This window comes from Gasterosteus aculeatus, chromosome Y (genome assembly GCF_964276395.1).
Source record: "Gasterosteus aculeatus chromosome Y, fGasAcu3.hap1.1, whole genome shotgun sequence".
Taxonomy (NCBI): Eukaryota; Metazoa; Chordata; class Actinopteri; order Perciformes; family Gasterosteidae; genus Gasterosteus; species Gasterosteus aculeatus.
This window is the reverse complement of record NC_135709.1, coordinates 197921-218598: the sequence shown is the minus strand read 5'-3', so window position 1 is coordinate 218598 and position 20678 is coordinate 197921. Positions and strand designations below refer to the sequence as shown.

At 47.2% G+C, this 20678-nt stretch overlaps 64 non-coding genes across 64 annotated transcripts; all 64 read left to right on the top strand.

Moving 5' to 3' along the window:
* Positions 1–68: 68 nt before the first annotated feature.
* On the top strand, positions 69–141 carry trnav-cac (transfer RNA valine (anticodon CAC)). The gene has a single exon. It is a non-coding gene; the product is annotated as a tRNA-Val (tRNA).
* A 980-nt stretch (positions 142–1121) lies between these two features.
* trnav-uac (transfer RNA valine (anticodon UAC)) lies at positions 1122–1194 on the top strand. Its single transcript has one exon. It is a non-coding gene; the product is annotated as a tRNA-Val (tRNA).
* An 87-nt stretch (positions 1195–1281) lies between these two features.
* Positions 1282–1354, top strand: trnav-cac (transfer RNA valine (anticodon CAC)). Its single transcript has one exon. It is a non-coding gene; the product is annotated as a tRNA-Val (tRNA).
* Positions 1355–1440: 86 nt separating this feature from the next.
* trnav-uac (transfer RNA valine (anticodon UAC)) lies at positions 1441–1513 on the top strand. Its single transcript has one exon. It is a non-coding gene; the product is annotated as a tRNA-Val (tRNA).
* An 831-nt stretch (positions 1514–2344) lies between these two features.
* On the top strand, positions 2345–2417 carry trnav-uac (transfer RNA valine (anticodon UAC)). The gene has a single exon. It is a non-coding gene; the product is annotated as a tRNA-Val (tRNA).
* Positions 2418–2504: 87 nt separating this feature from the next.
* trnav-cac (transfer RNA valine (anticodon CAC)) lies at positions 2505–2577 on the top strand. The gene has a single exon. It is a non-coding gene; the product is annotated as a tRNA-Val (tRNA).
* An 86-nt stretch (positions 2578–2663) lies between these two features.
* trnav-uac (transfer RNA valine (anticodon UAC)) lies at positions 2664–2736 on the top strand. The gene has a single exon. It is a non-coding gene; the product is annotated as a tRNA-Val (tRNA).
* A 246-nt stretch (positions 2737–2982) lies between these two features.
* On the top strand, positions 2983–3055 carry trnav-uac (transfer RNA valine (anticodon UAC)). The gene has a single exon. It is a non-coding gene; the product is annotated as a tRNA-Val (tRNA).
* A 237-nt stretch (positions 3056–3292) lies between these two features.
* trnav-uac (transfer RNA valine (anticodon UAC)) lies at positions 3293–3365 on the top strand. The gene has a single exon. It is a non-coding gene; the product is annotated as a tRNA-Val (tRNA).
* An 87-nt stretch (positions 3366–3452) lies between these two features.
* trnav-uac (transfer RNA valine (anticodon UAC)) lies at positions 3453–3525 on the top strand. Its single transcript has one exon. It is a non-coding gene; the product is annotated as a tRNA-Val (tRNA).
* A 346-nt stretch (positions 3526–3871) lies between these two features.
* trnav-cac (transfer RNA valine (anticodon CAC)) lies at positions 3872–3944 on the top strand. The gene has a single exon. It is a non-coding gene; the product is annotated as a tRNA-Val (tRNA).
* An 87-nt stretch (positions 3945–4031) lies between these two features.
* Positions 4032–4104, top strand: trnav-uac (transfer RNA valine (anticodon UAC)). The gene has a single exon. It is a non-coding gene; the product is annotated as a tRNA-Val (tRNA).
* An 87-nt stretch (positions 4105–4191) lies between these two features.
* On the top strand, positions 4192–4264 carry trnav-aac (transfer RNA valine (anticodon AAC)). Its single transcript has one exon. It is a non-coding gene; the product is annotated as a tRNA-Val (tRNA).
* An 87-nt stretch (positions 4265–4351) lies between these two features.
* trnav-uac (transfer RNA valine (anticodon UAC)) lies at positions 4352–4424 on the top strand. The gene has a single exon. It is a non-coding gene; the product is annotated as a tRNA-Val (tRNA).
* An 87-nt stretch (positions 4425–4511) lies between these two features.
* Positions 4512–4584, top strand: trnav-uac (transfer RNA valine (anticodon UAC)). The gene has a single exon. It is a non-coding gene; the product is annotated as a tRNA-Val (tRNA).
* Positions 4585–4930: 346 nt separating this feature from the next.
* trnav-aac (transfer RNA valine (anticodon AAC)) lies at positions 4931–5003 on the top strand. The gene has a single exon. It is a non-coding gene; the product is annotated as a tRNA-Val (tRNA).
* Positions 5004–5085: 82 nt separating this feature from the next.
* trnav-uac (transfer RNA valine (anticodon UAC)) lies at positions 5086–5158 on the top strand. Its single transcript has one exon. It is a non-coding gene; the product is annotated as a tRNA-Val (tRNA).
* A 406-nt stretch (positions 5159–5564) lies between these two features.
* On the top strand, positions 5565–5637 carry trnav-uac (transfer RNA valine (anticodon UAC)). The gene has a single exon. It is a non-coding gene; the product is annotated as a tRNA-Val (tRNA).
* A 506-nt stretch (positions 5638–6143) lies between these two features.
* Positions 6144–6216, top strand: trnav-aac (transfer RNA valine (anticodon AAC)). Its single transcript has one exon. It is a non-coding gene; the product is annotated as a tRNA-Val (tRNA).
* An 87-nt stretch (positions 6217–6303) lies between these two features.
* trnav-cac (transfer RNA valine (anticodon CAC)) lies at positions 6304–6376 on the top strand. The gene has a single exon. It is a non-coding gene; the product is annotated as a tRNA-Val (tRNA).
* Positions 6377–6462: 86 nt separating this feature from the next.
* trnav-uac (transfer RNA valine (anticodon UAC)) lies at positions 6463–6535 on the top strand. Its single transcript has one exon. It is a non-coding gene; the product is annotated as a tRNA-Val (tRNA).
* Positions 6536–6941: 406 nt separating this feature from the next.
* On the top strand, positions 6942–7014 carry trnav-aac (transfer RNA valine (anticodon AAC)). Its single transcript has one exon. It is a non-coding gene; the product is annotated as a tRNA-Val (tRNA).
* A 397-nt stretch (positions 7015–7411) lies between these two features.
* trnav-uac (transfer RNA valine (anticodon UAC)) lies at positions 7412–7484 on the top strand. Its single transcript has one exon. It is a non-coding gene; the product is annotated as a tRNA-Val (tRNA).
* Positions 7485–7571: 87 nt separating this feature from the next.
* Positions 7572–7644, top strand: trnav-uac (transfer RNA valine (anticodon UAC)). Its single transcript has one exon. It is a non-coding gene; the product is annotated as a tRNA-Val (tRNA).
* Positions 7645–8409: 765 nt separating this feature from the next.
* On the top strand, positions 8410–8482 carry trnav-uac (transfer RNA valine (anticodon UAC)). The gene has a single exon. It is a non-coding gene; the product is annotated as a tRNA-Val (tRNA).
* Positions 8483–8828: 346 nt separating this feature from the next.
* trnav-aac (transfer RNA valine (anticodon AAC)) lies at positions 8829–8901 on the top strand. The gene has a single exon. It is a non-coding gene; the product is annotated as a tRNA-Val (tRNA).
* Positions 8902–8988: 87 nt separating this feature from the next.
* On the top strand, positions 8989–9061 carry trnav-cac (transfer RNA valine (anticodon CAC)). Its single transcript has one exon. It is a non-coding gene; the product is annotated as a tRNA-Val (tRNA).
* Positions 9062–9307: 246 nt separating this feature from the next.
* trnav-aac (transfer RNA valine (anticodon AAC)) lies at positions 9308–9380 on the top strand. Its single transcript has one exon. It is a non-coding gene; the product is annotated as a tRNA-Val (tRNA).
* A 407-nt stretch (positions 9381–9787) lies between these two features.
* trnav-cac (transfer RNA valine (anticodon CAC)) lies at positions 9788–9860 on the top strand. Its single transcript has one exon. It is a non-coding gene; the product is annotated as a tRNA-Val (tRNA).
* Positions 9861–10416: 556 nt separating this feature from the next.
* On the top strand, positions 10417–10489 carry trnav-uac (transfer RNA valine (anticodon UAC)). Its single transcript has one exon. It is a non-coding gene; the product is annotated as a tRNA-Val (tRNA).
* A 671-nt stretch (positions 10490–11160) lies between these two features.
* On the top strand, positions 11161–11233 carry trnav-uac (transfer RNA valine (anticodon UAC)). The gene has a single exon. It is a non-coding gene; the product is annotated as a tRNA-Val (tRNA).
* An 87-nt stretch (positions 11234–11320) lies between these two features.
* Positions 11321–11393, top strand: trnav-cac (transfer RNA valine (anticodon CAC)). Its single transcript has one exon. It is a non-coding gene; the product is annotated as a tRNA-Val (tRNA).
* An 86-nt stretch (positions 11394–11479) lies between these two features.
* trnav-uac (transfer RNA valine (anticodon UAC)) lies at positions 11480–11552 on the top strand. The gene has a single exon. It is a non-coding gene; the product is annotated as a tRNA-Val (tRNA).
* Positions 11553–11798: 246 nt separating this feature from the next.
* Positions 11799–11871, top strand: trnav-uac (transfer RNA valine (anticodon UAC)). Its single transcript has one exon. It is a non-coding gene; the product is annotated as a tRNA-Val (tRNA).
* Positions 11872–11958: 87 nt separating this feature from the next.
* Positions 11959–12031, top strand: trnav-aac (transfer RNA valine (anticodon AAC)). Its single transcript has one exon. It is a non-coding gene; the product is annotated as a tRNA-Val (tRNA).
* Positions 12032–12428: 397 nt separating this feature from the next.
* On the top strand, positions 12429–12501 carry trnav-uac (transfer RNA valine (anticodon UAC)). Its single transcript has one exon. It is a non-coding gene; the product is annotated as a tRNA-Val (tRNA).
* Positions 12502–12588: 87 nt separating this feature from the next.
* Positions 12589–12661, top strand: trnav-uac (transfer RNA valine (anticodon UAC)). The gene has a single exon. It is a non-coding gene; the product is annotated as a tRNA-Val (tRNA).
* A 346-nt stretch (positions 12662–13007) lies between these two features.
* trnav-cac (transfer RNA valine (anticodon CAC)) lies at positions 13008–13080 on the top strand. Its single transcript has one exon. It is a non-coding gene; the product is annotated as a tRNA-Val (tRNA).
* Positions 13081–13477: 397 nt separating this feature from the next.
* trnav-uac (transfer RNA valine (anticodon UAC)) lies at positions 13478–13550 on the top strand. Its single transcript has one exon. It is a non-coding gene; the product is annotated as a tRNA-Val (tRNA).
* Positions 13551–13896: 346 nt separating this feature from the next.
* trnav-uac (transfer RNA valine (anticodon UAC)) lies at positions 13897–13969 on the top strand. Its single transcript has one exon. It is a non-coding gene; the product is annotated as a tRNA-Val (tRNA).
* Positions 13970–14056: 87 nt separating this feature from the next.
* trnav-aac (transfer RNA valine (anticodon AAC)) lies at positions 14057–14129 on the top strand. The gene has a single exon. It is a non-coding gene; the product is annotated as a tRNA-Val (tRNA).
* Positions 14130–14216: 87 nt separating this feature from the next.
* Positions 14217–14289, top strand: trnav-cac (transfer RNA valine (anticodon CAC)). Its single transcript has one exon. It is a non-coding gene; the product is annotated as a tRNA-Val (tRNA).
* A 246-nt stretch (positions 14290–14535) lies between these two features.
* Positions 14536–14608, top strand: trnav-aac (transfer RNA valine (anticodon AAC)). The gene has a single exon. It is a non-coding gene; the product is annotated as a tRNA-Val (tRNA).
* Positions 14609–14954: 346 nt separating this feature from the next.
* Positions 14955–15027, top strand: trnav-uac (transfer RNA valine (anticodon UAC)). Its single transcript has one exon. It is a non-coding gene; the product is annotated as a tRNA-Val (tRNA).
* Positions 15028–15373: 346 nt separating this feature from the next.
* Positions 15374–15446, top strand: trnav-uac (transfer RNA valine (anticodon UAC)). The gene has a single exon. It is a non-coding gene; the product is annotated as a tRNA-Val (tRNA).
* Positions 15447–15533: 87 nt separating this feature from the next.
* On the top strand, positions 15534–15606 carry trnav-cac (transfer RNA valine (anticodon CAC)). The gene has a single exon. It is a non-coding gene; the product is annotated as a tRNA-Val (tRNA).
* Positions 15607–15692: 86 nt separating this feature from the next.
* On the top strand, positions 15693–15765 carry trnav-uac (transfer RNA valine (anticodon UAC)). Its single transcript has one exon. It is a non-coding gene; the product is annotated as a tRNA-Val (tRNA).
* Positions 15766–16011: 246 nt separating this feature from the next.
* On the top strand, positions 16012–16084 carry trnav-cac (transfer RNA valine (anticodon CAC)). Its single transcript has one exon. It is a non-coding gene; the product is annotated as a tRNA-Val (tRNA).
* An 86-nt stretch (positions 16085–16170) lies between these two features.
* trnav-uac (transfer RNA valine (anticodon UAC)) lies at positions 16171–16243 on the top strand. Its single transcript has one exon. It is a non-coding gene; the product is annotated as a tRNA-Val (tRNA).
* A 346-nt stretch (positions 16244–16589) lies between these two features.
* Positions 16590–16662, top strand: trnav-cac (transfer RNA valine (anticodon CAC)). The gene has a single exon. It is a non-coding gene; the product is annotated as a tRNA-Val (tRNA).
* Positions 16663–16749: 87 nt separating this feature from the next.
* trnav-uac (transfer RNA valine (anticodon UAC)) lies at positions 16750–16822 on the top strand. The gene has a single exon. It is a non-coding gene; the product is annotated as a tRNA-Val (tRNA).
* Positions 16823–16909: 87 nt separating this feature from the next.
* trnav-aac (transfer RNA valine (anticodon AAC)) lies at positions 16910–16982 on the top strand. The gene has a single exon. It is a non-coding gene; the product is annotated as a tRNA-Val (tRNA).
* An 87-nt stretch (positions 16983–17069) lies between these two features.
* trnav-cac (transfer RNA valine (anticodon CAC)) lies at positions 17070–17142 on the top strand. Its single transcript has one exon. It is a non-coding gene; the product is annotated as a tRNA-Val (tRNA).
* Positions 17143–17388: 246 nt separating this feature from the next.
* On the top strand, positions 17389–17461 carry trnav-aac (transfer RNA valine (anticodon AAC)). Its single transcript has one exon. It is a non-coding gene; the product is annotated as a tRNA-Val (tRNA).
* A 186-nt stretch (positions 17462–17647) lies between these two features.
* Positions 17648–17720, top strand: trnav-aac (transfer RNA valine (anticodon AAC)). Its single transcript has one exon. It is a non-coding gene; the product is annotated as a tRNA-Val (tRNA).
* Positions 17721–18117: 397 nt separating this feature from the next.
* Positions 18118–18190, top strand: trnav-uac (transfer RNA valine (anticodon UAC)). The gene has a single exon. It is a non-coding gene; the product is annotated as a tRNA-Val (tRNA).
* A 346-nt stretch (positions 18191–18536) lies between these two features.
* On the top strand, positions 18537–18609 carry trnav-cac (transfer RNA valine (anticodon CAC)). Its single transcript has one exon. It is a non-coding gene; the product is annotated as a tRNA-Val (tRNA).
* An 87-nt stretch (positions 18610–18696) lies between these two features.
* Positions 18697–18769, top strand: trnav-uac (transfer RNA valine (anticodon UAC)). The gene has a single exon. It is a non-coding gene; the product is annotated as a tRNA-Val (tRNA).
* A 342-nt stretch (positions 18770–19111) lies between these two features.
* Positions 19112–19184, top strand: trnav-cac (transfer RNA valine (anticodon CAC)). Its single transcript has one exon. It is a non-coding gene; the product is annotated as a tRNA-Val (tRNA).
* Positions 19185–19430: 246 nt separating this feature from the next.
* Positions 19431–19503, top strand: trnav-aac (transfer RNA valine (anticodon AAC)). The gene has a single exon. It is a non-coding gene; the product is annotated as a tRNA-Val (tRNA).
* A 186-nt stretch (positions 19504–19689) lies between these two features.
* trnav-aac (transfer RNA valine (anticodon AAC)) lies at positions 19690–19762 on the top strand. The gene has a single exon. It is a non-coding gene; the product is annotated as a tRNA-Val (tRNA).
* Positions 19763–20159: 397 nt separating this feature from the next.
* Positions 20160–20232, top strand: trnav-uac (transfer RNA valine (anticodon UAC)). The gene has a single exon. It is a non-coding gene; the product is annotated as a tRNA-Val (tRNA).
* Positions 20233–20319: 87 nt separating this feature from the next.
* Positions 20320–20392, top strand: trnav-uac (transfer RNA valine (anticodon UAC)). Its single transcript has one exon. It is a non-coding gene; the product is annotated as a tRNA-Val (tRNA).
* An 86-nt stretch (positions 20393–20478) lies between these two features.
* trnav-cac (transfer RNA valine (anticodon CAC)) lies at positions 20479–20551 on the top strand. The gene has a single exon. It is a non-coding gene; the product is annotated as a tRNA-Val (tRNA).
* The last annotated feature ends 127 nt before the right edge of the window (positions 20552–20678 follow it).

Here is a 20678-nt window from a genome sequence, read left to right as displayed (position 1 = left end):
TTGATTCCGAACTTCAACAATCAAAAAGATAAACATGCCCTATGTCCCTGAACGCACCATCTCATGTGGTTTCCGTAGTGTAGTGGTTATCACGTTCGCCTCACACGCGAAAGGTCCCCGGTTCGAGACCGGGCGGAAACAGTCGTTGTTGTTTTTTTCTTTATTCCGAACTTCAGCAATCAAACAGATAAACATGCGCTATGTCCCTGAACGCACCATCTCATGTGGTTTCCGTAGTGTAGTGGTTATCACGTTCGCGAAAGGTCCCTGGTTCGAGACCGGGCGGAAACAGTCGTTGATGTTTTTTTCTTTATTCCGAACTTCAGCAATCAAACAGATAAACATACACTATGTCCCTGAACGCACCATCTCCTGTGGTTTCCGTAGTGTAGTGGTTATCACGTTCGCCTTACACGCGAAAGGTCCCCGTTTCGAGACCGGACGGAAACAGTCGTTGATGTTTTTTTCTTTGATTCCCAACTTCAACATTCAAACAGATATACATAAACTATGTCCCTGAACACACCATCTCCTGTGGTATCCGTAGTGTAGTGGTTATCACGTTCGCCTTACACGCGAAAGGTCCCCGGTTCGAGACCGGGCGGAAACAGTCGTTGGTCTTTCTTTCTTTGATTCCGAACTTCAACAATCAAACAGAGAAACATGCGATATGTCCCTGAACGCACCATCTCATGTGGTTTCCGTAGTGTAGTGTAGTGGTTATCACGTTCTCCTAACACTCGAAAGGTCCCCGTTTCGAGACCGGGCGGAAACAATCGTTGATGGTTCCTGAACACACCGTCTCATGTGGTTTCCGTAGTGTAGTGGTTATCACGTTCGCGAAAGGTCCCCGGTTCGAGACCGGGCGGAAACAGTCGTTGGTGTTTCTTTCTTTGATTCCGAACTTCAACAATCAAACAGATAAACATAAGCTACGTCCGTGAACGCACCATCTCATGTTGTTTCCGTAGTGTAGTGGTTATCACGTTCGCCTAACACGCGAAAGGTCCCCGTTTCGAGACCGGGCGGAAACAGTCGTTGATGTTTTTTTCTTTGATTCCCAACTTCAACATTCAAACAGATATACATAAACTATGTCCCTGAACACACCATCTCCTGTGGTTTCCGTAGTGTAGTGGTTATCACGTTCGCCTTACACGCGAAAGGTCCCCGGTTCGAGACCGGGCGGAAACAGTCGTTGGTGTTTCTTTCTTTGATTCCGAACTTCAACAATCAAACAGATAAACATGCCCTATGTCCCTGAACGCACCATCTCATGTGGTTTCCGTAGTGTAGTGGTTATCACGTTCGCCTCACACGCGAAAGGTCCCCGGTTCGAGACCGGGCGGAAACAGTCGTTGATGTTTTTTTCTTTATTCCGAACTTCAGCAATCAAACAGATAAACATACACTATGTCCCTGAACGCACCATCTCCTGTGGTTTCCGTAGTGTAGTGGTTATCACGTTCGCCTTACACGCGAAAGGTCCCCGTTTCGAGACCGGGCGGAAACAGTCGTTGATGTTTTTTTCTTTGATTCCGAAATTCAACAATCAAACAGATAAACATAAGCTATGTCCCTGAACGCACCATCTCCTGTGGTTTCCGTAGTGTAGTGGTTATCACGTTCGCCTTACACGCGAAAGGTCCCCGTTTCGAGACCGGACGGAAACAGTCGTTGATGTTTTTTTCTTTGATTCCCAACTTCAACATTCAAACAGATATACATAAACTATGTCCCTGAACACACCATCTCCTGTGGTATCCGTAGTGTAGTGGTTATCACGTTCGCCTTACACGCGAAAGGTCCCCGGTTCGAGACCGGGCGGAAACAGTCGTTGGTCTTTCTTTCTTTGATTCCGAACTTCAACAATCAAACAGAGAAACATGCGATATGTCCCTGAACGCACCATCTCATGTGGTTTCCGTAGTGTAGTGTAGTGGTTATCACGTTCTCCTAACACTCGAAAGGTCCCCGTTTCGAGACCGGGCGGAAACAATCGTTGATGGTTCCTGAACACACCGTCTCATGTGGTTTCCGTAGTGTAGTGGTTATCACGTTCGCGAAAGGTCCCCGGTTCGAGACCGGGCGGAAACAGTCGTTGGTGTTTCTTTCTTTGATTCCGAACTTCAACAATCAAACAGATAAACATAAGCTACGTCCGTGAACGCACCATCTCATGTTGTTTCCGTAGTGTAGTGGTTATCACGTTCGCCTAACACGCGAAAGGTCCCCGTTTCGAGACCGGGCGGAAACAGTCGTTGATGTTTTTTTCTTTGATTCCCAACTTCAACATTCAAACAGATATACATAAACTATGTCCCTGAACACACCATCTCCTGTGGTTTCCGTAGTGTAGTGGTTATCACGTTCGCCTTACACGCGAAAGGTCCCCGGTTCGAGACCGGGCGGAAACAGTCGTTGGTGTTTCTTTCTTTGATTCCGAACTTCAACAATCAAACAGATAAACATGCCCTATGTCCCTGAACGCACCATCTCATGTGGTTTCCGTAGTGTAGTGGTTATCACGTTCGCCTCACACGCGAAAGGTCCCCGGTTCGAGACCGGGCGGAAACAGTCGTTGATGTTTTTTTCTTTATTCCGAACTTCAGCAATCAAACAGATAAACATACACTATGTCCCTGAACGCACCATCTCCTGTGGTTTCCGTAGTGTAGTGGTTATCACGTTCGCCTTACACGCGAAAGGTCCCCGTTTCGAGACCGGGCGGAAACAGTCGTTGATGTTTTTTTCTTTGATTCCGAAATTCAACAATCAAACAGATAAACATAAGCTATGTCCCTGAACGCACCATCTCATGTGTTTTCCGTAGTGTAGTGGTTATCACGTTCGCCTCACACGCGAAAGGTCCCCGGTTCGAGACCGGGCGGAAACAGTCGTTGATGTTTTTTTCTTTATTCCGAACTTCAGCAATCAAACAGATAAACATAAGCTATGTCCCTGAACGCACCATCGCATGTTGTTTCCGTAGTGTAGTGGTTATCACGTTCGCCTTACACGCGAAAGGTCCCCGTTTCGAGACCGGGCGGAAACAGTCGTTGATGTTTTTTTCTTTGATTCCGAAATTCAACAATCAAACAGATAAACATAAGCTATGTCCCTGAACGCACCATCTCATGTGGTTTCCGTAGTGTAGTGGTTATCATGTTCGCGAAAGGTCCCTGGTTCGAGACCGGGCGGAAACAGTCGTTGATGTTTTTTTCTTTATTCCGAACTTCAGCAATCCAACAGATAAACATACACTATGTCCCTGAACGCACCATCTCCTGTGGTTTCCGTAGTGTAGTGGTTATCACGTTCGCCTTACACGCGAAAGGTCCCCGTTTCGAGACCGGGCGGAAACAGTCGTTGATGTTTTTTTCTTTGATTCCCAACTTCAACATTCAAACAGATATACATAAACTATGTCCCTGAACACACCATCTCCTGTGGTTTCCGTAGTGTAGTGGTTATCACGTTCGCCTTACACGCGAAAGGTCCTCGGTTCGAGACCGGGCGGAAACAGTCGTTGGTCTTTCTTTCTTTGATTCCGAACTTCAACAATCAAACAGAGAAACATGCGATATGTCCCTGAACGCACCATCTCATGTGGTTTCCGTAGTGTAGTGGTTATCACGTTCTCCTAACACTCGAAAGGTCCCCGTTTCGAGACCGGTCGGAAACAATCGTTGATGGTTCCTGAACACACCGTCTCATGTGGTTTCCGTAGTGTAGTGGTTATCACGTTCGCGAAAGGTCCCCGGTTCGAGACCGGGCGGAAACAGTCGTTGGTGTTTCTTTCTTTGATTCCGAACTTCAACAATCAAACAGATAAACATAAGCTATGTCCCTGAAGGCACCATCTCATGTGGTTTCCGTAGTGTAGTGGTTATCACGTTCGCCTCACACGCGAAAGGTCCCCGGTTCGAGACCGGGCGGAAACAGTCGTTGATGTTTTTTTCTTTGATTCCCAACTTCAACATTCAAACAGATATACATAAACTATGTCCCTGAACACACCATCTCCTGTGGTTTCCGTAGTGTAGTGGTTATCACGTTCGCCTTACACGCGAAAGGTCCCCGGTTCAAGACCGGGCGGAAACAGTCGTTGGTGTTTCTTTCTTTGATTCCGAACTTCAACAATCAAACAGATAAACATAAGCTACGTCCCTGAACGCACCATCTCATGTTGTTTCCGTAGTGTAGTGGTTATCACGTTCGCCTAACACGCGAAAGGTCCCCGGTTCGAGACCGGGCGGAAACAGTCGTTGGTGTTTCTTTCTTTGATTCCGAACTTCAACAATCAAACAGATAAACATACACTATGTCCCTGAACGCACCATCTCCTGTGGTTTCCGTAGTGTAGTGGTTATCACGTTCGCCTTACACGCGAAAGGTCCCCGTTTCGAGACCGGGCGGAAACAGTCGTTGATGTTTTTTTCTTTGATTCCCAACTTCAACATTCAAACAGATATACATAAACTATGTCCCTGAACACACCATCTCCTGTGGTTTCCGTAGTGTAGTGGTTATCACGTTCGCCTTACACGCGAAAGGTCCCCGGTTCGAGACCGGGCGGAAACAGTCGTTGGTCTTTCTTTCTTTGATTCCGAACTTCAACAATCAAACAGAGAAACATGCGATATGTCCCTGAACGCACCATCTCATGTGGTTTCCGTAGTGTAGTGGTTATCACGTTCTCCTAACACTCGAAAGGTCCCCGTTTCGAGACCGGGCGGAAACAATCGTTGATGGTTCCTGAACACACCGTCTCATGTGGTTTCCGTAGTGTAGTGGTTATCACGTTCGCGAAAGGTCCCCGGTTCGAGACCGGGCGGAAACAGTCGTTGGTGTTTCTTTCTTTGATTCCGAACTTCAACAATCAAACAGATAAACATAAGCTATGTCCCTGAAGGCACCATCTCATGTGGTTTCCGTAGTGTAGTGGTTATCACGTTCGCCTAACATGCGAAAGGTCCCCGGTTCGAAACCGGGCGGAAACAGTCGTTGGTGTTTTTTTCTTTGATTCTTCAGCAATCAAACAGATAAACATAAACTATGTCCCTGAACACACCATCTCCTGTGGTTTCCGTAGTGTAGTGGTTATCACGTTCGCCTTACACGCGAAAGGTCCCCGGTTCGAGACCGGGCGGAAACAGTCGTTGGTCTTTCTTTCTTTGATTCCGAACTTCAACAATCAAACAGAGAAACATGCGATATGTCCCTGAACGCACCATCTCATGTGGTTTCCGTAGTGTAGTGGTTATCACGTTCTCCTAACACTCGAAAGGTCCCCGTTTCGAGACCGGGCGGAAACAGTCGTTGGTGTTTCTTTCTTTGATTCCGAACTTCAACAATCAAACAGATAAACATGCGCTATGTCCCTGAACGCACCATCTCATGTGGTTTCCGTAGTGTAGTGGTTATCACGTTCGCCGCACACGCGAAAGGTCCCCGGTTCGAGACCGGGCGGAAACAGTCGTTGATGTTTTTTTGTTTATTCCGAACTTCAGCAATCAAACAGATAAACATAAGCTATGTCCCTGAACGCACCATCTCCTGTGGTTTCCGTAGTGTAGTGGTTATCACGTTCGCCTTACACGCGAAAGGTCCCCGGTTCGAGACCGGGCGGAAACAGTCGTTGGTCTTTCTTTCTTTGATTCCGAACTTCAACAATCAAACAGAGAAACATGCGATATGTCCCTGAACGCACCATCTCCTGTGGTTTCCGTAGTGTAGTGGTTATCACGTTTGCCTTACACGCGAAAGGTCCCCGTTTCGAGACCGGGCGGAAACAGTCGTTGATGTTTTTTTCTTTGATTCCGAAATTCAACAATCAAACAGATAGACATAAGCTATGTCCCTGAACGCACCATCTCATGTGGTTTCCGTAGTGTAGTGGTTATCACGTTCTCCTAACACTCGAAAGGTCCCCGTTTCGAGACCGGGCGGAAACAATCGTTGATGGTTCCTGAACACTCCGTCTCATGTGGTTTCCGTAGTGTAGTGGTTATCACGTTCGCGAAAGGTCCCCGGTTCGAGACCGGGCGGAAACAGTCGTTGGTGTTTCTTTCTTTGATTCCGAACTTCAACAATCAAACAGATAAACATAAGCTATGTCCCTGAACGCACCATCTCATGTTGTTTCCGTAGTGTAGTGGTTATCACGTTCGCCTAACACGCGAAAGGTCCCCGGTTCGAGACCGGGCGGAAACAGTCGTTGGTGTTTCTTTCTTTGATTCCGAACTTCAACAATCAAAAAGATAAACATGCCCTATGTCCCTGAACGCACCATCTCATGTGGTTTCCGTAGTGTAGTGGTTATCACGTTCGCCTCACACGCGAAAGGTCCCCGGTTCGAGACCGGGCGGAAACAGTCGTTGTTGTTTTTTTCTTTATTCCGAACTTCAGCAATCAAACAGATAAACATACACTATGTCCCTGAACGCACCATCTCCTGTGGTTTCCGTAGTGTAGTGGTTATCACGTTCGCCTTACACGCGAAAGGTCCCCGTTTCGAGACCGGGCGGAAACAGTCGTTGATGTTTTTTTCTTTGATTCCGAAATTCAACAATCAAACAGATAAACATAAGCTATGTCCCTGAACGCACCATCTCATGTGTTTTCCGTAGTGTAGTGGTTATCACGTTCGCCTCACACGCGAAAGGTCCCCGGTTCGAGACCGGGCGGAAACAGTCGTTGATGTTTTTTTCTTTATTCCGAACTTCAGCAATCAAACAGATAAACATAAGCTATGTCCCTGAACGCACCATCGCATGTTGTTTCCGTAGTGTAGTGGTTATCACGTTCGCCTTACACGCGAAAGGTCCCCGCTTCGAGACCGGGCGGAAACAGTCGTTGATGTTTTTTTCTTTGATTCCGAAATTCAACAATCAAACAGATAAACATAAGCTATGTCCCTGAACGCACCATCTCATGTGGTTTCCGTAGTGTAGTGGTTATCACGTTCGCCTAACACGCGAAAGGTCCCCGGTTCGAGACCGGGCGGAAACAGTCGTTGGTGTTTCTTTCTTTGATTCCGAACTTCAACAATCAAACAGATAAACATAAGCTATGTCCCTGAAGGCACCATCTCATGTGGTTTCCGTAGTGTAGTGGTTATCACGTTCGCCTCACACGCGAAAGGTCCCCGTTTCGAGACCGGGCGGAAACAGTCGTTGATGTTTTTTTCTTTGATTCCCAACTTCAACATTCAAACAGATAAACATGCGCTATGTCCCTGAACGCACCATCTCATGTGGTTTCCGTAGTGTAGTGGTTATCATGTTCGCGAAAGGTCCCTGGTTCGAGACCGGGCGGAAACAGTCGTTGATGTTTTTTTCTTTATTCCGAACTTCAGCAATCAAACAGATAAACATACACTATGTCCCTGAACGCACCATCTCCTGTGGTTTCCGTAGTGTAGTGGTTATCACGTTCGCCTTACACGCGAAAGGTCCCCGTTTCGAGACCGGGCGGAAACAGTCGTTGATGTTTTTTTCTTTGATTCCCAACTTCAACATTCAAACAGATATACATAAACTATGTCCCTGAACACACCATCTCCTGTGGTTTCCGTAGTGTAGTGGTTATCACGTTCGCCTTACACGCGAAAGGTCCTCGGTTCGAGACCGGGCGGAAACAGTCGTTGGTCTTTCTTTCTTTGATTCTGAACTTCAACAATCAAACAGAGAAACATGCGATATGTCCCTGAACGCACCATCTCATGTGGTTTCCGTAGTGTAGTGGTTATCACGTTCTCCTAACACTCGAAAGGTCCCCGTTTCGAGACCGGGCGGAAACAATCGTTGATGGTTCCTGAACACACCGTCTCATGTGGTTTCCGTAGTGTAGTGGTTATCACGTTCGCGAAAGGTCCCCGGTTCGAGACCGGGCGGAAACAGTCGTTGGTGTTTCTTTCTTTGATTCCGAACTTCAACAATCAAACAGAGAAACATGCGATATGTCCCTGAACGCACCATCTCATGTGGTTTCCGTAGTGTAGTGGTTATCACGTTCTCCTAACACTCGAAAGGTCCCCGTTTCGAGACCGGGCGGAAACAATCGTTGATGGTTCCTGAACACACCGTCTCATGTGGTTTCCGTAGTGTAGTGGTTATCACGTTCGCGAAAGGTCCCCGGTTCGAGACCGGGCGGAAACAGTCGTTGGTGTTTCTTTCTTTGATTCCGAACTTCAACAATCAAACAGATAAACATAAGCTATGTCCCTGAAGGCACCATCTCATGTGGTTTCCGTAGTGTGGTGGTTATCACGTTCGCCTCACACGCGAAAGGTCCCCGGTTCGAGACCGGGCGGAAACAGTCGTTGATGTTTTTTTCTTTGATTCCCAACTTCAACATTCAAACAGATATACATAAACTATGTCCCTGAACACACCATCTCCTGTGGTTTCCGTAGTGTAGTGGTTATCACGTTCGCCTTACACGCGAAAGGTCCCCGGTTCGAGACCGGGCGGAAACAGTCGTTGGTCTTTCTTTCTTTGATTCCGAACTTCAACAATCAAACAGAGAAACATGCGATATGTCCCTGAACGCACCATCTCATGTGGTTTCCGTAGTGTAGTGGTTATCACGTTCTCCTAACACTCGAAAGGTCCCCGTTTCGAGACCGGGCGGAAACAATCGTTGATGGTTCCTGAACACACCGTCTCATGTGGTTTCCGTAGTGTAGTGGTTATCACGTTCGCGAAAGGTCCCCGGTTCGAGACCGGGCGGAAACAGTCGTTGGTGTTTCTTTCTTTGATTCCGAACTTCAACAATCAAACAGATAAACATAAGCTACGTCCCTGAACGCACCATCTCATGTTGTTTCCGTAGTGTAGTGGTTATCACGTTCGCCTAACACGCGAAAGGTCCCCGGTTCGAGACCGGGCGGAAACAGTCGTTGGTGTTTCTTTCTTTGATTCCGAACTTCAACAATCAAACAGATAAACATGCCCTATGTCCCTGAACGCACCATCTCATGTGGTTTCCGTAGTGTAGTGGTTATCACGTTCGCCTCACACGCGAAAGGTCCCCGGTTCGAGACCGGGCGGAAACAGTCGTTGATGTTTTTTTCTTTATTCCGAACTTCAGCAATCAAACAGATAAACATACACTATGTCCCTGAACGCACCATCTCCTGTGGTTTCCGTAGTGTAGTGGTTATCACGTTTGCCTTACACGCGAAAGGTCCCCGTTTCGAGACCGGGCGGAAACAGTCGTTGATGTTTTTTTCTTTGATTCCGAAATTCAACAATCAAACAGATAGACATAAGCTATGTCCCTGAACGCACCATCTCATGTGGTTTCCGTAGTGTAGTGGTTATCACGTTCGCCTAACACGCGAAAGGTCCCCGGTTCGAGACCGGGCGGAAACAGTCGTTGATGTTTTTTTCTTTGATTCCCAACTTCAACATTCAAACAGATATACATAAACTATGTCCCTGAACACACCATCTCCTGTGGTTTCCGTAGTGTAGTGGTTATCTAGTTCGCCTTACACGCAAAAGGTCCCCGGTTCGAGACCGGGCGGAAACAGTCGTTGGTCTTTCTTTCTTTGATTCCGAACTTCAACAATCAAAAAGAGAAACATGCAATATGTCCCTGAACGCACCATCTCATGTGGTTTCCGTAGTGTAGTGGTTATCACGTTCTCCTAACACGCGAAAGGTCCCCGGTTCGAGACCGGGCGGAAACAGTCGTTGGTGTTCCTTTCTTTGATTCCGAACTTCAACAATCAAAAAGATAAACATGCCCTATGTCCCTGAACGCACCATCTCATGTGGTTTCCGTAGTGTAGTGGTTATCACGTTCGCCTCACACGCGAAAGGTCCCCGGTTCGAGACCGGGCGGAAACAGTCGTTGTTGTTTTTTTCTTTATTCCGAACTTCAGCAATCAAACAGATAAACATGCGCTATGTCCCTGAACGCACCATCTCATGTGGTTTCCGTAGTGTAGTGGTTATCACGTTCGCGAAAGGTCCCTGGTTCGAGACCGGGCGGAAACAGTCGTTGATGTTTTTTTCTTTATTCCGAACTTCAGCAATCAAACAGATAAACATACACTATGTCCCTGAACGCACCATCTCCTGTGGTTTCCGTAGTGTAGTGGTTATCACGTTCGCCTTACACGCGAAAGGTCCCCGTTTCGAGACCGGACGGAAACAGTCGTTGATGTTTTTTTCTTTGATTCCCAACTTCAACATTCAAACAGATATACATAAACTATGTCCCTGAACACACCATCTCCTGTGGTATCCGTAGTGTAGTGGTTATCACGTTCGCCTTACACGCGAAAGGTCCCCGTTTCGAGACCGGGCGGAAACAGTCGTTGATGTTTTTTTCTTTGATTCCGAAATTCAACAATCAAACAGATAAACATAAGCTATGTCCCTGAACGCACCATCTCCTGTGGTTTCCGTAGTGTAGTGGTTATCACGTTCGCCTTACACGCGAAAGGTCCCCGTTTCGAGACCGGGCGGAAACAGTCGTTGATGTTTTTTTCTTTGATTCCCAACTTCAACATTCAAACAGATATACATAAACTATGTCCCTGAACACACCATCTCCTGTGGTATCCGTAGTGTAGTGGTTATCACGTTCGCCTTACACGCGAAAGGTCCCCGGTTCGAGACCGGGCGGAAACAGTCGTTGGTCTTTCTTTCTTTGATTCCGAACTTCAACAATCAAACAGAGAAACATGCGATATGTCCCTGAACGCACCATCTCATGTGGTTTCCGTAGTGTAGTGTAGTGGTTATCACGTTCTCCTAACACTCGAAAGGTCCCCGTTTCGAGACCGGGCGGAAACAATCGTTGATGGTTCCTGAACACACCGTCTCATGTGGTTTCCGTAGTGTAGTGGTTATCACGTTCGCGAAAGGTCCCCGGTTCGAGACCGGGCGGAAACAGTCGTTGGTGTTTCTTTCTTTGATTCCGAACTTCAACAATCAAACAGATAAACATAAGCTACGTCCGTGAACGCACCATCTCATGTTGTTTCCGTAGTGTAGTGGTTATCACGTTCGCCTAACACGCGAAAGGTCCCCGTTTCGAGACCGGGCGGAAACAGTCGTTGATGTTTTTTTCTTTGATTCCCAACTTCAACATTCAAACAGATATACATAAACTATGTCCCTGAACACACCATCTCCTGTGGTTTCCGTAGTGTAGTGGTTATCACGTTCGCCTTACACGCGAAAGGTCCCCGGTTCGAGACCGGGCGGAAACAGTCGTTGGTGTTTCTTTCTTTGATTCCGAACTTCAACAATCAAACAGATAAACATGCCCTATGTCCCTGAACGCACCATCTCATGTGGTTTCCGTAGTGTAGTGGTTATCACGTTCGCCTCACACGCGAAAGGTCCCCGGTTCGAGACCGGGCGGAAACAGTCGTTGATGTTTTTTTCTTTATTCCGAACTTCAGCAATCAAACAGATAAACATACACTATGTCCCTGAACGCACCATCTCCTGTGGTTTCCGTAGTGTAGTGGTTATCACGTTCGCCTTACACGCGAAAGGTCCCCGTTTCGAGACCGGGCGGAAACAGTCGTTGATGTTTTTTTCTTTGATTCCGAAATTCAACAATCAAACAGATAAACATAAGCTATGTCCCTGAACGCACCATCTCATGTGTTTTCCGTAGTGTAGTGGTTATCACGTTCGCCTCACACGCGAAAGGTCCCCGGTTCGAGACCGGGCGGAAACAGTCGTTGATGTTTTTTTCTTTATTCCGAACTTCAGCAATCAAACAGATAAACATAAGCTATGTCCCTGAACGCACCATCGCATGTTGTTTCCGTAGTGTAGTGGTTATCACGTTCGCCTTACACGCGAAAGGTCCCCGTTTCGAGACCGGGCGGAAACAGTCGTTGCTGTTTTTTTCTTTGATTCCGAAATTCAACAATCAAACAGATAAACATAAGCTATGTCCCTGAACGCACCATCTCATGTGGTTTCCGTAGTGTAGTGGTTATCACGTTCGCCTAACACGCGAAAGGTCCCCGGTTCGAGACCGGGCGGAAACAGTCGTTGGTGTTTCTTTCTTTGATTCCGAACTTCAACAATCAAACAGATAAACATAAGCTATGTCCCTGAAGGCACCATCTCATGTGGTTTCCGTAGTGTAGTGGTTATCACGTTCGCCTCACACGCGAAAGGTCCCCGTTTCGAGACCGGGCGGAAACAGTCGTTGATGTTTTTTTCTTTGATTCCCAACTTCAACATTCAAACAGATAAACATGCGCTATGTCCCTGAACGCACCATCTCATGTGGTTTCCGTAGTGTAGTGGTTATCATGTTCGCGAAAGGTCCCTGGTTCGAGACCGGGCGGAAACAGTCGTTGATGTTTTTTTCTTTATTCCGAACTTCAGCAATCCAACAGATAAACATACACTATGTCCCTGAACGCACCATCTCCTGTGGTTTCCGTAGTGTAGTGGTTATCACGTTCGCCTTACACGCGAAAGGTCCCCGTTTCGAGACCGGGCGGAAACAGTCGTTGATGTTTTTTTCTTTGATTCCCAACTTCAACATTCAAACAGATATACATAAACTATGTCCCTGAACACACCATCTCCTGTGGTTTCCGTAGTGTAGTGGTTATCACGTTCGCCTTACACGCGAAAGGTCCTCGGTTCGAGACCGGGCGGAAACAGTCGTTGGTCTTTCTTTCTTTGATTCCGAACTTCAACAATCAAACAGAGAAACATGCGATATGTCCCTGAACGCACCATCTCATGTGGTTTCCGTAGTGTAGTGGTTATCACGTTCTCCTAACACTCGAAAGGTCCCCGTTTCGAGACCGGTCGGAAACAATCGTTGATGGTTCCTGAACACACCGTCTCATGTGGTTTCCGTAGTGTAGTGGTTATCACGTTCGCGAAAGGTCCCCGGTTCGAGACCGGGCGGAAACAGTCGTTGGTGTTTCTTTCTTTGATTCCGAACTTCAACAATCAAACAGATAAACATAAGCTATGTCCCTGAAGGCACCATCTCATGTGGTTTCCGTAGTGTAGTGGTTATCACGTTCGCCTCACACGCGAAAGGTCCCCGGTTCGAGACCGGGCGGAAACAGTCGTTGATGTTTTTTTCTTTGATTCCCAACTTCAACATTCAAACAGATAAACATGCGCTATGTCCCTGAACGCACCATCTCATGTGGTTTCCGTAGTGTAGTGGTTATCATGTTCGCGAAAGGTCCCTGGTTCGAGACCGGGCGGAAACAGTCGTTGATGTTTTTTTCTTTATTCCGAACTTCAGCAATCAAACAGATAAACATACACTATGTCCCTGAACGCACCATCTCCTGTGGTTTCCGTAGCGTAGTGGTTATCACGTTCGCCTTACACGCGAAAGGTCCCCGTTTCGAGACCGGGCGGAAACAGTCGTTGATGTTTTTTTCTTTGATTCCCAACTTCAACATTCAAACAGATATACATAAACTATGTCCCTGAACACACCATCTCCTGTGGTTTCCGTAGTGTAGTGGTTATCACGTTCGCCTTACACGCGAAAGGTCCTCGGTTCGAGACCGGGCGGAAACAGTCGTTGGTCTTTCTTTCTTTGATTCCGAACTTCAACAATCAAACAGAGAAACATGCGATATGTCCCTGAACGCACCATCTCATGTGGTTTCCGTAGTGTAGTGGTTATCACGTTCTCCTAACACTCGAAAGGTCCCCGTTTCGAGACCGGTCGGAAACAATCGTTGATGGTTCCTGAACACACCGTCTCATGTGGTTTCCGTAGTGTAGTGGTTATCACGTTCGCGAAAGGTCCCCGGTTCGAGACCGGGCGGAAACAGTCGTTGATGTTTTTTTCTTTGATTCCCAACTTCAACATTCAAACAGATATACATAAACTATGTCCCTGAACACACCATCTCCTGTGGTTTCCGTAGTGTAGTGGTTATCACGTTCGCCTTACACGCGAAAGGTCCCCGGTTCGAGACCGGGCGGAAACAGTCGTTGGTGTTTCTTTCTTTGATTCCGAACTTCAACAATCAAACAGATAAACATAAGCTACGTCCCTGAACGCACCATCTCATGTTGTTTCCGTAGTGTAGTGGTTATCACGTTCGCCTAACACGCGAAAGGTCCCCGGTTCGAGACCGGGCGGAAACAGTCGTTGGTGTTTCTTTCTTTGATTCCGAACTTCAACAATCAAACAGATAAACATGCCCTATGTCCCTGAACGCACCATCTCATGTGGTTTCCGTAGTGTAGTGGTTATCACGTTCGCCTCACACGCGAAAGGTCCCCGGTTCGAGACCGGGCGGAAACAGTCGTTGATGTTTTTTTCTTTCTTCCGAACTTCAGCAATCAAACAGATAAACATACACTATGTCCCTGAACGCACCATCTCCTGTGGTTTCCGTAGTGTAGTGGTTATCACGTTTGCCTTACACGCGAAAGGTCCCCGTTTCGAGACCGGGCGGAAACAGTCGTTGATGTTTTTTTCTTTGATTCCGAAATTCAACAATCAAACAGATAGACATAAGCTATGTCCCTGAACGCACCATCTCATGTGGTTTCCGTAGTGTAGTGGTTATCACGTTCGCCTAACACGCGAAAGGTCCCCGGTTCGAGACCGGGCGGAAACAATCGTTGATGGTTCCTGAACACACCGTCTCATGTGGTTTTCGTAGTGTAGTGGTTATCACGTTCACGAAAGGTCCCCGGTTCGAGACCGGGCGGAAACAGTCGTTGGTGTTTCTTTCTTTGATTCCGAACTTCAACAATCAAACAGATAAACATAAGCTATGTCCCTGAAGGCACCATCTCATGTGGTTTCCGTAGTGTAGTAGTTATCACGTTCGCCTTACACGCGAAAGGTCCCCGTTTCGAGACCGGGCGGAAACAGTCGTTGATGTTTTTTTCTTTGATTCCCAACTTCAACATTCAAACAGATATACATAAACTATGTCCCTGAACACACCATCTCCTGTGGTTTCCGTAGTGTAGTGGTTATCACGTTCGCCTTACACGCGAAAGGTCCCCGGTTCGAGACCGGGCGGAAACAGTCGTTGGTCTTTCTTTCTTTGATTCCGAACTTCAACAATCAAACAGAGAAACATGCGATATGTCCCTGAACGCACCATCTCATGTGGTTTCCGTAGTGTAGTGGTTATCACGTTCTCCTAACACTCGAAAGGTCCCCGTTTCGAGACCGGGCGGAAACAATCGTTGATGGTTCCTGAACACACCGTCTCATGTGGTTTCCGTAGTGTAGTGGTTATCACGTTCGCGAAAGGTCCCCGGTTCGAGACCGGGCGGAAACAGTCGTTGGTGTTTCTTTCTTTGATTCCGAACTTCAACATTCAAACAGATATACATAAACTATGTCCCTGAACACACCATCTCCTGTGGTTTCCGTAGTGTAGTGGTTATCACGTTCGCCTTACACGCGAAAGGTCCCCGGTTCGAGACCGGGCGGAAACAGTCGTTGGTGTTTCTTTCTTTGATTCCGAACTTCAACAATCAAACAGATAAACATGCCCTATGTCCCTGAACGCACCATCTCATGTGGTTTCCGTAGTGTAGTGGTTATCACGTTCGCCTCACACGCGAAAGGTCCCCGGTTCGAGACCGGGCGGAAACAGTCGTTGATGTTTTTTTCTTTATTCCGAACTTCAGCAATCAAACAGATAAACATACACTATGTCCCTGAACGCACCATCTCCTGTGGTTTCCGTAGTGTAGTGGTTATCACGTTCGCCTTACACGCGAAAGGTCCCCGTTTCGAGACCGGGCGGAAACAGTCGTTGATGTTTTTTTCTTTGATTCCGAAATTCAACAATCAAACAGATAAACATAAGCTATGTCCCTGAACGCACCATCTCATGTGTTTTCCGTAGTGTAGTGGTTATCACGTTCGCCTCACACGCGAAAGGTCCCCGGTTCGAGACCGGGCGGAAACAGTCGTTGATGTTTTTTTCTTTATTCCGAACTTCAGCAATCAAACAGATAAACATAAGCTATGTCCCTGAACGCACCATCGCATGTTGTTTCCGTAGTGTAGTGGTTATCACGTTCGCCTCACACGCGAAAGGTCCCCGGTTCGAGACCGGGCGGAAACAGTCGTTGATGTTTTTTTCTTTATTCCGAACTTCAACATTCAAACAGATATACATAAACTATGTCCCTGAACACACCATCTCCTGTGGTTTCCGTAGTGTAGTGGTTATCACGTTCGCCTTACACGCGAAAGGTCCTCGGTTCGAGACCGGGCGGAAACAGTCGTTGGTCTTTCTTTCTTTGATTCCGAACTTCAACAATCAAACAGAGAAACATGCGATATGTCCCTGAACGCACCATCTCATGTGGTTTCCGTAGTGTAGTGGTTATCACGTTCTCCTAACACTCGAAAGGTCCCCGTTTCGAGACCGGTCGGAAACAATCGTTGATGGTTCCTGAACACACCGTCTCATGTGGTTTCCGTAGTGTAGTGGTTATCACGTTCGCGAAAGGTCCCCGGTTCGAGACCGGGCGGAAACAGTCGTTGGTGTTTCTTTCTTTGATTCCGAACTTCAACAATCAAACAGATAAACATAAGCTATGTCCCTGAAGGCACCATCTCATGTGGTTTCCGTAGTGTAGTGGTTATCACGTTCGCCTCACACGCGAAAGGTCCCCGGTTCGAGACCGGGCGGAAACAGTCGTTGATGTTTTTTTCTTTGATTCCCAACTTCAACATTCAAACAGATATACATAAACTATGTCCCTGAACACACCATCTCCTGTGGTTTCCGTAGTGTAGTGGTTATCACGTTCGCCTTACACGCGAAAGGTCCCCGGTTCGAGACCGGGCGGAAACAGTCGTTGGTGTTTCTTTCTTTGATTCCGGACTTCAACAATCAAACAGATAAACATAAGCTACGTCCCTGAACGCACCATCTCATGTTGTTTCCGTAGTGTAGTGGTTATCACGTTCGCCTAACACGCGAAAGGTCCCCGGTTCGAGACCGGGCGGAAACAGTCGTTGGTGTTTCTTTCTTTGATTCCGAACTTCAACAATCAAACAGATAAACATGCCCTATGTCCCTGAACGCACCATCTCATGTGGTTTCCGTAGTGTAGTGGTTATCACGTTCGCCTCACACGCGAAAGGTCCCCGGTTCGAGACCGGGCGGAAACAGTCGTTGATGTTTTTTTCTTTCTTCCGAACTTCAGCAATCAAACAGATAAACATACACTATGTCCCTGAACGCACCATCTCCTGTGGTTTCCGTAGTGTAGTGGTTATCACGTTTGCCTTACACGCGAAAGGTCCCCGTTTCGAGACCGGGCGGAAACAGTCGTTGATGTTTTTTTCTTTGATTCCGAAATTCAACAATCAAACAGATAGACATAAGCTATGTCCCTGAACGCACCATCTCATGTGGTTTCCGTAGTGTAGTGGTTATCACGTTCGCCTAACACGCGAAAGGTCCCCGGTTCGAGACCGGGCGGAAACAATCGTTGATGGTTCCTGAACACACCGTCTCATGTGGTTTTCGTAGTGTAGTGGTTATCACGTTCACGAAAGGTCCCCGGTTCGAGACCGGGCGGAAACAGTCGTTGGTGTTTCTTTCTTTGATTCCGAAATTCAACAATCAAACAGATAAACATAAGCTATGTCCCTGAACGCACCATCTCATGTGGTTTCCGTAGTGTAGTGGTTATCACGTTCGCCTAACACGCGAAAGGTCCCCGGTTCGAGACCGGGCGGAAACAGTCGTTGGTGTTTCTTTCTTTGATTCCGAACTTCAACAATCAAACAGATAAACATAAGCTATGTCCCTGAAGGCACCATCTCATGTGGTTTCCGTAGTGTAGTGGTTATCACGTTCGCCTCACACGCGAAAGGTCCCCGTTTCGAGACCGGGCGGAAACAGTCGTTGATGTTTTTTTCTTTGATTCCCAACTTCAACATTCAAACAGATAAACATGCGCTATGTCCCTGAACGCACCATCTCATGTGGTTTCCGTAGTGTAGTGGTTATCATGTTCGCGAAAGGTCCCTGGTTCGAGACCGGGCGGAAACAGTCGTTGATGTTTTTTTCTTTATTCCGAACTTCAGCAATCAAACAGATAAACATACACTATGTCCCTGAACGCACCATCTCCTGTGGTTTCCGTAGTGTAGTGGTTATCACGTTCGCCTTACACGCGAAAGGTCCTCGGTTCGAGACCGGGCGGAAACAGTCGTTGGTCTTTCTTTCTTTGATTCCGAACTTCAACAATCAAACAGAGAAACATGCGATATGTCCCTGAACGCACCATCTCATGTGGTTTCCGTAGTGTAGTGGTTATCACGTTCTCCTAACACTCGAAAGGTCCCCGTTTCGAGACCGGTCGGAAACAATCGTTGATGGTTCCTGAACACACCGTCTCATGTGGTTTCCGTAGTGTAGTGGTTATCACGTTCGCGAAAGGTCCCCGGTTCGAGACCGGGCGGAAACAGTCGTTGGTGTTTCTTTCTTTGATTCCGAACTTCAACAATCAAACAGATAAACATAAGCTATGTCCCTGAAGGCACCATCTCATGTGGTTTCCGTAGTGTAGTGGTTATCACGTTCGCCTCACACGCGAAAGGTCCCCGGTTCGAGACCGGGCGGAAACAGTCGTTGATGTTTTTTTCTTTGATTCCCAACTTCAACATTCAAACAGATATACATAAACTATGTCCCTGAACACACCATCTCCTGTGGTTTCCGTAGTGTAGTGGTTATCACGTTCGCCTTACACGCGAAAGGTCCCCGGTTCGAGACCGGGCGGAAACAGTCGTTGGTGTTTCTTTCTTTGATTCCGAACTTCAACAATCAAACAGATAAACATAAGCTACGTCCCTGAACGCACCATCTCATGTTGTTTCCGTAGTGTAGTGGTTATCACGTTCTCCTAACACTCGAAAGGTCCCCGTTTCGAGACCGGGCGGAAACAATCGTTGATGGTTCCTGAACACACCATCTCCTGTGGTTTCCGTAGTGTAGTGGTTATCACGTTCGCCTTACACGCGAAAGGTCCGGGCGGAAACAGTCGTTGGTGTTTCTTTCTTTGATTCCGAACTTCAACAATCAAACAGATAAACATGCCCTATGTCCCTGAACGCACCATCTCATGTGGTTTCCGTAGTGTAGTGGTTATCACGTTCGCCTCACACGCGAAAGGTCCCCGGTTCGAGACCGGGCGGAAACAGTCGTTGATGTTTTTTTCTTTCTTCCGAACTTCAGCAATCAAACAGATAAACATACACTATGTCCCTGAACGCACCATCTCCTGTGGTTTCCGTAGTGTAGTGGTTATCACGTTTGCCTTACACGCGAAAGGTCCCCGTTTCGAGACCGGGCGGAAACAGTCGTTGATGTTTTTTTCTTTGATTCCGAAATTCAACAATCAAACAGATAGACATAAGCTATGTCCCTGAACGCACCATCTCATGTGGTTTCCGTAGTGTAGTGGTTATCACGTTCGCCTAACACGCGAAAGGTCCCCGGTTCGAGACCGGGCGGAAACAATCGTTGATGGTTCCTGAACACACCGTCTCATGTGGTTTTCGTAGTGTAGTGGTTATCACGTTCACGAAAGGTCCCCGGTTCGAGACCGGGCGGAAACAGTCGTTGGTGTTTCTTTCTTTGATTCCGAAATTCAACAATCAAACAGATAAACATAAGCTATGTCCCTGAACGCACCATCTCATGTGGTTTCCGTAGTGTAGTGGTTATCACGTTCGCCTAACACGCGAAAGGTCCCCGGTTCGAGACCGGGCGGAAACAGTCGTTGGTGTTTCTTTCTTTGATTCCGAACTTCAACAATCAAACAGATAAACATAAGCTATGTCCCTGAAGGCACCATCTCATGTGGTTTCCGTAGTGTAGTGGTTATCACGTTCGCCTCACACGCGAAAGGTCCCCGTTTCGAGACCGGGCGGAAACAGTCGTTGATGTTTTTTTCTTTGATTCCCAACTTCAACATTCAAACAGATAAACATGCGCTATGTCCCTGAACGCACCATCTCATGTGGTTTCCGTAGTGTAGTGGTTATCATGTTCGCGAAAGGTCCCTGGTTCGAGACCGGGCGGAAACAGTCGTTGATGTTTTTTTCTTTATTCCGAACTTCAGCAATCAAACAGATAAACATACACTATGTCCCTGAACGCACCATCTCCTGTGGTTTCCGTAGTGTAGTGGTTATCACGTTCGCCTTACACGCGAAAGGTCCCCGTTTCGAGACCGGGCGGAAACAGTCGTTGATGTTTTTTTCTTTGATTCCCAACTTCAACATTCAAACAGATATACATAAACTATGTCCCTGAACACACCATCTCCTGTGGTTTCCGTAGTGTAGTGGTTATCACGTTCGCCTTACACGCGAAAGGTCCCCGGTTCGAGACCGGGCGGAAACAGTCGTTGATGTTTTTTTCTTTCTTCCGAACTTCAGCAATCAAACAGATAAACATACACTATGTCCCTGAACGCACCATCTCCTGTGGTTTCCGTAGTGTAGTGGTTATCACGTTCGCCTCACACGCGAAAGGTCCCCGGTTCGAGACCGGGCGGAAACAGTCGTTGATGTTTTTTTCTTTATTCCGAACTTCAGCAATCAAACAGATAAACATAAGCTATGTCCCTGAACGCACCATCTCCTGTGGTTTCCGTAGTGTAGTGGTTATCACGTTTGCCTTACACGCG